This window comes from Stenella coeruleoalba (assembly GCF_951394435.1).
Source record: "Stenella coeruleoalba genome assembly, chromosome: 19".
Taxonomy (NCBI): Eukaryota; Metazoa; Chordata; class Mammalia; order Artiodactyla; family Delphinidae; genus Stenella; species Stenella coeruleoalba.
The window spans coordinates 20,922,042-20,934,935 of NC_137165.1; the positions used below are offsets into that span (position 1 = coordinate 20,922,042).

The 12,894-nt window shown below is 44.7% G+C and overlaps 1 protein-coding gene across 4 annotated transcripts in view; it reads right to left on the reverse strand.

Moving 5' to 3' along the window:
- Positions 1 to 12,894, reverse strand: part of RFFL (ring finger and FYVE like domain containing E3 ubiquitin protein ligase) — a 70,769-nt gene that overhangs the window by 25,542 nt on the left and 32,333 nt on the right. Inside the window, exon 1 of one of the 4 annotated variants that reach the window (XM_079904545.1) lies at positions 4,215 to 4,678. The exons of the other annotated variants lie outside the window; for them this stretch is intronic. The gene's annotated coding sequence lies outside the window, so the exon portion shown is untranslated. Of the gene's footprint in view, positions 1 to 4,214; positions 4,679 to 12,894 lie in introns of those variants that run through there. 4 annotated transcript variants of the gene reach the window in all.

Genomic DNA, 12,894 nt, shown 5'->3' on the forward strand with positions numbered 1-12,894 from the left:
GCGACGACCAGGAGTGGGAAGAAAAGTGACCAAGTGATGAGACGTGGGGATGGACTACAACCTCCTTCACCAGAGGGTGGAACAGAGGTGAAGACAGATGGAACCAAAGATAGGCTGACGGCATTAGCAGAGAGAGATGGAAGAATGAAATATTTAACCACAAGAAAAAAACAGACTTCTCTTCCACACAAGGGGAATCCATGTGTTGCAATTTTTTTCCCTAAGAGGTAAGGACTTTGTCACGGAATGGGTAGACCCACTCGGTAAGGCACCATCAGTCGGGAACTCTGGAAAGCCGGCCAGCTGTACCTTGTTTCATTTCATGTGCTTTTGCAAGCACTTGGGAAGCACCAGATGTGCTGGGCACCAGGGAGACCAAAAGTGAATTCCACAAGGTCCTTGCCCCCGGGGACTCTGGGCCCAGTCAGGCACGATATATACAGCTCAACTCAGCCCTCCTGGTACAGAAGCTAAGAAAGCTTTTCCTTAGCTGGGAATCAAGACGATCTGTCTTCCTCAGCACTATTTCCATCCTCTAACTTTGGTTCTAAACTTAACTGCCTGCCTCCTCAGAACAGCTCTGAAAGAAACACCGTCAGCCTGTTGGAGTATCTGGCTACTCTTACAAGGACTTGGCTGTGTGGGAAGACTTGAAATTTGCCCCTTGGTTATTCCACCAGCCCCATGTATGGGTGGAGAATGCAGCCTCATCCTGGGGATGTGGGTGTGTGGGCAGGGGTCACTGGGGAAGAGTCTCCAGTGCTAAAAATACCTTAGACCTGCTCACCCTAACAGAACAGGGCCACTGAAGTCAGCAAACTAGGCTTCTACTCTTTGTGACATATATTTAACTACCAAAAGACACATTTCTTAATGTGGTCTTGCCAAACTGGAAAGCCCTAAGCCTAAATGAGGACTACATTCAGGGTTATTTCAGGGAGTGAAAGCGAAGAGTCTGTCATTTTAACACTGCCATACAAATAACACTCTTCTTTGGGGAGTACGTCGCATCCATCAGCCCTAAACAGAGACACACATGTGGCATCTATTACTTAAGGACTGAAAGTGGAACCAATTGTGGGATGTATAAAGAATTCTCCCTAGGTTGACAACTGTGAAAAACTTCCCTCTCTGATCTGCAAACCTCTTTCTGATCTGCAAAGAAAACTATCATCAAATCTTCGCCAAGGGCTTGAAAATTCCTTCGCCAATTCCCCTCACCCTCTTCAGAAAAGATGGGACTTGGCGATCTAATTTTCAAATACAGTCTGACTGCTCTCCTACTGCGTTTGTTTGAAGCCTGCCAGGCTCTCCTCTTCCAATTTGCCTAAAGGGTAAAGAAGATGGGAGATGTAGGGCTGGGGTGAACAAGAAAATGTACTATTCCCTGTGGAAGGACCCAGTGGTATGAGGCAAGGACGGCTAGCTCGCACATGGGGTTTTGTCAGCTTGATAAGTAAGCTGGTATTTCTTGGGAGACTGAACCCTGTTGAACAGGAAAATTACAGTGCTAAGAACAGGATAAGATAAGTGACCTATTCCAGGTAGGCTGAGTACAGCCATAGTTAGAGGGAAGAGGGCAGATACTGTGATTTCTCCCTATTAAGTCCTAGAATACTAAGTAATTTTAAAACAATCACTTCTCTACCTGTCCACCTGCTCAAGACAAATGATTTTAAGTGGATCAGTGGTTGTCACGGACTTTCCCATGGAAGACAGAAGAAGGGTCAGAATGGACCCACGGAGTAAAAAAGTCAGAACGTCAGCATCTTAGTAAAATCTCTGAGTTTGCAATGCAACTCCAAAACCACCTTGCTAACCACCAACATCTAAGGCACTAAAGTTGAGGCCCCCAAGATTCTCATCCAATCTGTTCTGATTTTAGTTAACTGTTCTGTGTGCCAAGCTACAGGCTTCACCCGGTTGCAGAGACAGCAACATCTTGGAATTAACATACTTATGGTGAACCTACCGTATAAGACATTACAAAAATCCTTTGGAAAAAACCTAATTAAAATGCCCCCAATCCTCAAAGAAGTACCTTTATGACATGACGAATCAGAAAATGGCTAGTTGCAAGCCTTACAGAATCATCTCCAGTTTATTGAGGGTGGTTTGCCTACTATCACTACTGTATTGCTGGAATTATCAAAAGCATCTATGCTGTTAAGAGCAGAAAGGAAAGTGTCCCACGTTCTGGAACATTAATACAGAATGGGCTTTGCTTCATCTTGTATATCATCCTTAAGAAGCAATTAAAGGATGACTTTGAAAGGAACTGCAATGCAATGACTTTGAAAGGAAATGCTATGAAAAACCTATCAATATGGCTTAGCCATGCCTCTTTGAAATAATTGTACAATAATTACATATTCTGAGAAGTAAAGAAGAAAGTAGCCATACTCTGCTGGAAGAATGCTTCTTATCTGCCAGGCACTGAGCTAGGTACTACCTAGTGTTATCTCATGTGATTCTCACAACGATCTGGCAAGGCAGATTAGTTCTTCCCATTTTCAGGTAAGAAAACCAAGGTTCAGAGAAGTTAAGTAACTCACTAAAGGTCATGGCTAGAGGGCAGTAAAGCCAGAATTTGAATCTAAGTCGCTTAGACCCTGAAGCCTACACTCCGTAGGCCACAAGAGAAGTGTTCCCGATTCCACAAAAAAAAAAAAAATCAGTCTGTCTGCCCTGCAGCCTATTACCCTCTGAGCATCTGCTTTCCACCTCTACTGGAGCTTTCCCATCAGCACAGAGACACTTTCCAGGACCTCCCAGACTTAAAAAACTCTTCCTTGTCATAATGCAAGTACAAATTACAATCACAATGTGTTTCCACCAAACACCCACTGGAATGGCTAAAATGGAAAAGACAGATACTAGCAAGTGTTGCCAGGATTTTCTGCTGGCAAAAAATATGAACTGGCACAACCACTTTGTAAACACACACACACACCCCCCAGGGCTTTGCAATTCCACTTCCAGGTACATACCCAACAGAAACATGTTTACCAAAAGAAGTATACAAGAATGTTTGCAGCAGTTCTATTGTAATAGCCCCAAGGTGGAAAAGATCCAAATGTCGATCCACAGTAAAATGGAGAAATAAAGGTATATTCATACAGCAATGAGAATAAACAAACTACTGCTCCATGCAACGGTAAAGATGAATCTTATAATGCTGAGTGAAAGAAGATAGGCACAAAAGAACGCATACTAAATGATTCCATTTATATAAAATTCCAACACAAGAAGATTACTATATGGTGCTCGAAATCGCACAGGGGTTATCCTCTGACAGTAGATGGAAGGGGGCACAAGGGGGCTTCTGGTAATGTTCTGTTGCTTAATATGAGTGCTGGTTATATAGATGTTTACTTTGTGAAAATTCATCAAACTGTACACTTAGAATTTGTACACTTCTCTAGTTTTATATATACATATATATTTCTTTTTTTTTGCTGCATTGGTCTTTGTTGCTGCACGCGGGCTTTCTCTAGTTGAGGCGAGCGGGGGCTACTCTTCGTTGAGGTGTGCGGGCTTCTCATTGCAGTGGCTTCTCTTGTTGCCGAGCACGGGCTCTAGGCGCGTGGGCTTCAGTAGTTGTGGCTCACGGGTTTAGTTGCTCTGCAGCATGTGGGATCTTCCCGGACCGGGTCTCGAACCTGTGTCCCCTGCATTGGCAGGCGGATTCCTAACCACTGCACCACCAGGGAAGTCTCTCTCTAGTTACATTTTAAAGTTTATAAAAAGAGTTTTTAAAGCATCTAATAAAATATTTGTAATTTGTAAAAAATAAAATAAAATAAAAAATAACAAAAACCCCCACAACATGTTGACTCCACACCCGCCACTCCTCAGTAAAGATCCTTTTCTCTGCTCTCTACATCAAAATTTCTCCAAATATTCGACTGCACTTCCTCAACCTCTAATTCACTCTTCAGCCTTTTCCAGCCTAGCCTGACTCAATCACTCTGCCTAATCTCTTCTTTGTAAGGTCACCAGGACTTCCAAGTGGCCAGGTCCGAGTGACACTCTCTAGCTTCATCTTCCTCAACCTCCCAGCAGGGCTGGACACAGGCAACCCATCCTTCCTCCTGGAAAAGCTCTCCCCTCTAGGCATCTCTTAGCTTCCAGAACTCTGCACCCTTGGTTTTCCTCCTGCCTCAAAGCTTCCGTGCTGCCCCCCTCCCTCTGTTCTTAAGTTTTGACAGTACCTAGGCTGTCTTCCACGTCCTCTCCATCCACACTCTCTCTCTCTCAAGGAGACCCCAGTCAGGTGGCTTTAAACACCATTCTTGGGCTTCTCTGGTGGCGCAGTGGTTGAGAGTTCGCCTGCCGATGCAGGGGACACGAGTTCGTGCCCCCGTCTGGGAGGATCCCACATGCTGCAGAGCGGCTGGGCCCGTGAGCCATGGCCGCTGAGCCTGCGCGTCTGGAGCCTGTGCTCTGCAATGGGAGAGGCCACAACAGTGAGAGGCCCGCGTACCGCAAAAAAAAAAAAAAAACAAAAAAACACCATTCTCAAGCTGAAGATTCGGCAGTGCCCATCTCCATCTCCCTTGCCCCCAACAGTGGTCTAGATCGCATCTCTCATCTATTACTCACATTTCCCTCCTTAGGCCCTTTGAATTTGCTGTTTGTTCCTTCCGCCTGGACTCTTCTCCCCAGAATATCACATGCTTGGCTCCTTCTTGTCATTCACCTTCACTTTAAATTGTCACTTTCTAATCTCATGCCTAACACTTAGTACTAGCTGGTGTTACTTGCTTACTTGTTAACTGCCTTCCCTAACTAGAATTTAAAAATCCATAAGGGCAGGGACTCTGTGTACTATTGCATTTCCAGGGTCTCTCATAGCTTCTTGGACCAGAGAACTGCTTCCTAACTAGTTTCCCAGCTTCAGTTCTTGCCTCTCTCCAGTTCTTCCTCCACAATTCTTTCTTCCTTCCCTGACAAAAACACTTAAAGCTCTTTCATGGACTCCCATTACATTTGAGAATTAAAAATTCCCACTCCTTGGGGAGGGGGAAGGGTAAGCTGGGACGAAGTGAGAGAGCGGCATGGACATATATACACTACCAAACGTAAAATAGATACCTAGTGGGAAGCAGCCGCATAGCACAGGGACATCAGCTCGGTGCTTTGTGACCACCTAGAGGGGTGGGATAGGGAGAGTGGGAGGGAGACACAAGAGGGAGGAGAGACGGGGATATATATATATATATATGTATAGCTGATTCACTTTGTTATAAAGCAGAAACTAACACAACATCGTAAAGCAATTATACTCCAATAAAGATGTTAAAAAAAAAATTCCCTCTCCTTACACGGTTAAAAGACCCCACGTATGCTGCCAGCCCCGGCCCACTTCCCCAGTTCATGTCCTGCTACTTTCCCGACCACTTACTAAGCTTCACGCCTTGTGAGCTTTCAGCTCTTCAAGGACACCAGGCTCCCTCCCGCCACGGGGTCCCTGCACTTGCTCCCTGCCGCTACTGCTCATTCTCATCCTCAGGCCTCTGCTCAAGCGTCACCTGTTTAGAGGAGTCCTCCCCAGTCACACACTCGCTCATTGCCCTTTCAGTTTCCTTTGGGAAAATGATCATAATCTGTAATTATATCTGTCTGTTTACAGTATAAACTCCAAGGGCAGGAACCTCATCTGTCTTCACTTTTCTATCCACATCATCTAGCACAGTGCCACTTCATAGCAGGCACCCAAATAATTTGTGGAATGAACAAGTCGAGGTCAGAGAAACAGTCCATATTTTATCAATACAGCCCATGAGGCAAGTACTAGTTATCTCTGCTTAGGGCCCAAAGCATTTTGCCAATATTTACAGTGACATAAAGTGACTACGAAAAAGTTCTTTATCTAAAACAAAGGTAGTGGGACTTCCCTGGTGGTCCAGTGGTTAAGAATCCGCCTGCCAATGCAGGGGACAGAGGTTCAAGCCCTGGTTCGGGAAGATCCCCCATGCCGCGGAGCAACTAAGCCCATAAGCCACAACTACTGAGCCTGCGTGCCACAACTACTGAAGCCAGCACACCTAGAGCCCGTGCTCCGCAACAAGAGAAGCCACCGCAATGAGAAGCCCGCACACCGCAACAAAGAGTAGCCCCCCCCCCACCCCGCTGCAGCAGCAAAGACCCGAGGCAGTCATAAATAAATAAATAAAATTTAAAAAACAAAGGTAGCTAACCTTGGGCAGGCTACTTAAGCTTTCTGAGTCCGTTTCCTCACCTGTATAAGAAGGTAACACCTCCCCTGTTGGAAGGTTACTGTAGGGATGAGAAGTGCCTAACCTACAGTAAATGCTCCATAAATAGCAAACCAAAATAAACTATCATTAAACTATATGTTACAAGTCTAAAATGGCAACAGCTCAGCTGTTCAATAGCAACTATTGACTGGCAAGCCCAATGTCCCTCTCTCCCTCTGGTCGCGCAGAACCCGAGTTTCCTACCACCCAAGGGACGGGGCTGGATGGGGACTATGACACAGCTGATCACATCACCCGCACAATAAAGACACAGTCATTATCTGAAGAACTCACCTGAAGTTTAAAATCATCTCTCAACTTGGAAGGTTGCTTATTTTTTAAAAGAAGTTAGTCTGGAAAGAAACTCGAACTCCCTCAAAACTCTTTAATGTAAAACAGAATCTCAGAGTCGCAACTGGAATTTTCCAGGAAAGCTGCCTGAGGGGTCCACCTCAGAGGGGGAAGATTTAAAATGCTGGTGACAACACAATGAGCATAAAATAGGGTGACTGTGGCATCTGTAAGTAAGGCAACTGCCAGAGTCAACCATACTACAGACGGGTCTCCCTTGCCAGGTGTGGGACAAGGAAGCATGTTCTCTGTGGTACTGAGATTATTTCTGAGATATTTATTTTAGAATGAAGAACTCAGAACACCTAAGTCACAGAGGAGACAAGTATATTGTGGAACTTTAGAAAACTTTAGAACCCCAAGGCCTGAATTAGAACAACAGCCCTGCTGGGGTAGTGTACAGGCTGGACATAAACAGGGGAGCTTTCTCAAGGCTGGAGCATTCCCAAAGGCTTTAAAGCCTAATGGATGTTTTCCATCCTCCAAGGCAGTCCTTTAGATGTGGGTAATGGATAATGTATCGTTCCTAGATAAGAATTTTCTTTTAGGGCTAAATTTTTAGAAAATGGAACAGTAAAAAAATATATATTAAAAAAATAAAGTTCCCAAATATGTTTTACTTTGGTTTTCGATTCCGTCAGACTTGTCCTTAAATCCTGGCCCTAACAGTCAGTCAGTGAAGGAGCTTAAGAAAGTTGCCTCTCTGAGCTTCACTGTAACAGGAAGACACTTACCTGCGTCCCCCAGGCTGGACACAGAGTTGGCGCTCAGTATGGAGAGAGCAGGCCTTACTGGGCTTTCCAGTTTTACATAAGGGGTGGAAGGCAGTACTAGACGTTCAGTAAACAGTAGGCACTAGACTAAGGCACGGGACCAATGAGGATCGAGTGTTTGCCTCTCTCCAGAGCCTCTCCACACTGAGACGTGTGGGAAGACTTCAGAGACACCGGGGCCTGGCTCCTCTCTCATCCCATCCCTGTGTTACACTTCTGTACAAATGTTCAAAGCTTCAGGTGAGAGAGAGGATCTCCTGTGCTGGTATTTCAGGCACAGGCAAGGGGAAAACTGGGGGAGTTATTCAGACTCCGGGGTCCTGAAGCCCTTTCTCAGATGATCCTAGAAATTTTTATTTTTTAAGGAAAAAGCAAAAACACTACAAACACCTAACATGTGCCAAGTGAGTTGTTACATGTCCATCTACTGTCTCGTTTAATACAGTAATGCTGCCCCCAAACTCAGAATTTAAATGGTTATTTTGTAAATGAAGAGGCTGGACCTCAAGAGGGTTGGGTAACCATAGCAGGGTCACACAACTAGAGGGCGATGGGATGTAAGTCCAGGTTCTTCAAGTCATTTGTGGTCCTCCAGAAAGAGGCGGCTGCTTTCAGCATCCACATGCCCCACCCTCAGAACCAGTGCTTCAAGGGCCTGTGCGCTGGGAGAGCGAGGTTAACGGACCGACTGGGAGAAGACCAGGGAAAGCGCCTGAAGCGGCCAGAGGTGGGGAGTGCTTCGCACTGGTTCCCGCTCCCTTCTAGGGACGCCCAAAGGGGTACTTACCCGCCAAGCCAACCTTCAACACTTGAGGACCTTGTGAAAGGCACCATAGATAGAAAAGCCATTCCTGGGAATCCAGAATTTTAGTTTACACATCCAGAAAGGCATCTGCATTTCCTACTTCCTACAACCTCAGGGCACCAGTGCTCCAGACAGATGCCCACTTCCTAAAGGTAAAGCCCTTCCTCGATATTTGGGATCTGTTTCAGTTTCTATTCTTGCCCACCTGTGTTGGTCCAGTGGAGGAGAGAGGCGTTTCTGACTTAATTGTCTCAAGTACAACTAATGCTCTATTAGCCCCCTTTTAAGAAGTCTTTTCACTGGTAACCATTAAATAATAATGAAAATCCTAAATGTCCATCGACAGATGAATGGATAAAGAAGATGTGGCACATATACACAATGGAATGTTACTCAGCCATAAAAAGGAATGAAATTGAGTTATTTGTAATGAGGTGGATGGCCCTAGAGTCTGTCATACAGAGTGAAGTCAGAAAAACAAATACTGTATGCTAACGCACATATATGGAATCTAAAAAAATGGTACTGATGAACCTAGTGGCAGGACAGGAATAAAGACGCAAATGTAGAGAAGGGACTTGAGGACACACGGGGGGAAGGGGAAGCTGAGACAAAGTGAGAGAGTGGCATGGACATATATACACTACCAAATGTAAAATAGATGGCTAGTGGGAAGCAGCCGCATACCACAGGGAGATTAGCTCCGTGCTTTGTGACCACCTAGAGGGGTGGGATAGGGAGGGTGGGAGGGAGGCTCAAGAGGGAGGGGATATGGGGATATACGTAGACTTATTAGCTGATTCACTTTGTTGTGCACAGAAACGGACACACCACCGTAAAGCAATTATACTCCAATGAAGATATAAAAATAATAATAATGAAAGTCAATCATCAGAGCCCAGGGCCCCACCCTCCTTGCTCTCGGCTCCAGCTACCCTGCTATGCTTTCAGTCCCCAATTGCCAAGCTTACTGTGGCCTCAGGAACCTCCCTCCAGTTCCTCTCTCAGCCTCGACCCCTGCTCCCACCCCACCTCCCTCATGTGGCACCTACTTCCTCAGCAAAACCTTCTGGGCCCCGTCTGTGCTCTCATAGCATCTTGAACACCTCTGGACAACTGTCATTCATTCATCTGCTCAGCCCTCTTCCCGCCACTGGCGATTCCAAAAGGAACAAAACCAGGCAGGGTCCCCGCGCAACGTGGCATGGCGAGTGCATTCTAAGGGGATGAGTGTTCTGGCAGGACCGCATTTAAGCAACCATTTAACAATTCGTATGATTCTTTCTAAAGTATTCTTCTCCAGTGATTAGGGAGCAGAAGGTGAAACAGAAAACAAGAGCAAGTCACTTTACAGCTTTATTTCCAACCTCAGTGCCAGGCGAACGTGATCACCAGGTATTTGTTGAAATCTTACTAATGATAACGGCATTAGAGCTTTAAAAACTGGGGGGAGGGACAGAGATTCATTCTTGAAAATTCCACAACCGTGATTCCAGGGTGATGAGCAAATTACGGGTTTTAAACCCACAGAACCACAGCAATCCTTTTAAGGAAAGATGTCATAGTAACGCTGCCTACCTCACACATGCTGAAAATAATTTAAGCGTCTGCTAAGATTGCTTGAAAAAGAAGGAAGGAACAGGAACAGGAACAGACTGATCTGCTAAAAGTAATAGAAAAATGTTACGATTGTCAGTTCTTACGGCATTAAAAAGCCAGAAAGGGAGAGCCTCAAAGATGTACAAGATCGTCAGTCACTTCCATCCCTCCCCTGCATCAAATGGCACAGAAGGCATCAGGGCCCTCCTGGAGGCTGTGGTTTGAAATGGTGCTGCGATGAAACTGCAAAGAATACAAATAAAGATGAAAACAGCAAACGGAGAAGGAAGAGAACAGAGAAAAGAAATGCTGGAAATCAAATAGACAGACCTCAACCAGACAGCCAGGTCCAAGCAGAGCTTTGCCTATGGCTACTAGGCGCACAGCCCCAAGCCAGGTGGGAGAGAAACAGGACAAAGGCTGTGAGAACCAGAACAGCAGAGGGTCTCAGGGCATAGAGTGTTACAAAGACAACATGAAGAAGGGGAAAAGGAGAGAGATCTCTACTTTGCACCAGTAACAAATGAGCTCTTTTTTCCTGCAGTGGTAACTGTTGTAAACAACTGAAAAACATACTTAATAATCACAAATTATAAATGTTCCTGGAAACTCCCTGCTTCCAACTAGTCCATGACAAATATCTGCAGAGGGACCTCAGCATCTGCTCTGAAGTTCAGGGGAAAGTAATTCTAACCAATGGGGGTGTGCCAAAGTATCACCCTCGGGGTCTGACCAATTAAATGGCTGCTTCTTTGTGTGGCGTTTAGGAGAGATGACAGATTGAACAGTGCAGCAGAGAAACCTACACATTTAATTGCAGTCCAGGCATTCTGCCCCAAAGGGCAAGTCAATCAGGGAAGAAAGCAGTGCAGAGTGAAGTCTTCTAACAACACTGAAAACAAAATAAACGGACCTGCAGTTTAATTACCCCGAGATCCTTCTTTCATCAAAACTGATGACAAAGCCCATCAAGAATAAAAAGACTCTGATCCTCCTTGTACTCTTCTACAGGGAACAGGATTTACCAGATAAGCTTGTCTGGACCTTCTGATTGAAGAAGCTGCTTTCAGTAGACACTATGACAGTGACTGACTAATGGGTAACCATGATAAAAAAAAAACGTTCAAGGACACAGGAACTAGGTAAGAGGGTTTGTGTTACTCCTTACCCTAGGAAAAGGCAGTGCTTCAGGACGGGGAGTCTGCCTAGGATCAAAATGATGTTCTTTATGTAGCCAAATGTACTGGGTGTGGAAGGAACAAAGACTCTAGATTTTGGTGCTATTTAATCCCTTTAATTTCCTCAAAAACAATAGAACCTGCCTGCTTCACTGAAACTGGTAATTGAAAGAATTAAAATAACAAGCATTTCTAGAGCTTAGCACATAATAGGTGCTCAGTAAAAGTTGGTTATAAATAATTTTAAGAAAATATTTTTTAAGGTTCTTTAACGTGACAATTTATCTGCTCTATCCTCTACTTAAAAAAACAAACAAAAAAGGCTGATACCTTTAACCAGGCTCCATCTAGTTTTCCAAAGACCCTCCAAGAACTAAAGACTCCAGGCCCCTCCCACTAGCTCTTAATTTTATAATGTCTGAAGAACTTTTCTGTGAGGTGGTCAGAAGTGGTTTCTCCACAATGCAGCCCTAGGCTGTTTCTTTCCAATTCTACTCCATTGCTAATAAATTTGTCACTTTTCCTGTAGCCCAGACAGCTTAGACTGTCCCTTAGCTCCTCAACCCCTCTTGTTCACCAAATTCAGAGAATGGAACATTCTAGGCCCTACCTGGTGCTCTGTAACTATTTGCACTGCACTGAAGTCAGATGGGATTTGGGGATAAATCCAGGATGAATCCAGACTAACCCCTTCCTCCCAAAGACCTTTGGGCTTGGTTTGATGTTTGACCTCAATCTGAAAATTATGCTGACTTTCTGAAAAGTTTTCTGCTCTTGCCAGGATATGATATGCCCAGTATCTATCCCAAGAAGCAGAAACGGAAATTTCTAGTTCACCCAGTACCACAAAGAAAACCTTTGTATTCACACGATATTATCTCCTCGTGAAGAACACCTGTGCTTACCAGGTCTTCAGGTTTTATTCTTTGCCTATATATCCCACAACACAGTGCAAACTGCCTCATATTCACCACTCCTTGACAGATCCAAGAAAAAAAGCCACCTGTGCTGATACCCGGAAGAACTGCTGTTTTCAGGGATGTTGTGATGTGCTGCTACTTCACCCATTTGCTCCTGGAATTATAAAGTGGCAGAATAGTCTTCTTTGCAATGGGGCAGGGACACGAGATGCACAAAAAAACATTACCCAAACCTTTACCTGCCCCGTACTCATTAGTTTATGGTTTGAGACCATCACTGTTCTGAAATAACTCAAGCAGTTATAATAATCCACAAAGACCCCAAGATTACTCCCTAATAGACAATAATAAAGCAGATTTCACAGTGGCAAGCAAGAAAGAATGGTGGGGGGTAGGGGTGGGGTCCAGAAAACAGGGGTTCCGAAGATTGTTTACCGGCTGGGTACCACCCCACCCCAAGCAAATCACTTAATCTCTTCTCCAGAAACTCGCCTAGGTACAAAACAGTTCAGCAGTTGCCATTAGATCCAGCCTCCACGACGGAGGAAACTTTCAAAGGCTAAAAAGACCCCAGGGTCACTTGTGAACTACCTTGCTCAGGAAACACTCAAAAGTTGGGCTAGAAATCCTGGAATTCAATAAAAGGAAACTGTAATTTAAAAGGCTAGTGAATTAGAGGCTAAAATTTCCTATCGTTATTAAAAAATAAATAAGCAAGCACAGCTTGAATCCCACATCTACCAAAGGTAACAGACTAGCAGTCAATTCAGGGGTTTCATTTTATAAAATACACGGATGCAACATGGTGTAAACTAGGAAAAACCACCACGCACCAGGAAGAAAGAATGACCTGATCCCCAGAAGAAAGATCTGCACCTGTATAAAGGCAAGGGCAGTAAAGGTCTTGTTGCCTTATCTCCTTTTCAAACCAGAAGCAGACACTTCTTCAGCCAAGCTCAAGTATTAGAAGTCTTGACTTATTAAGCACACCAAGTTTCAAAACAC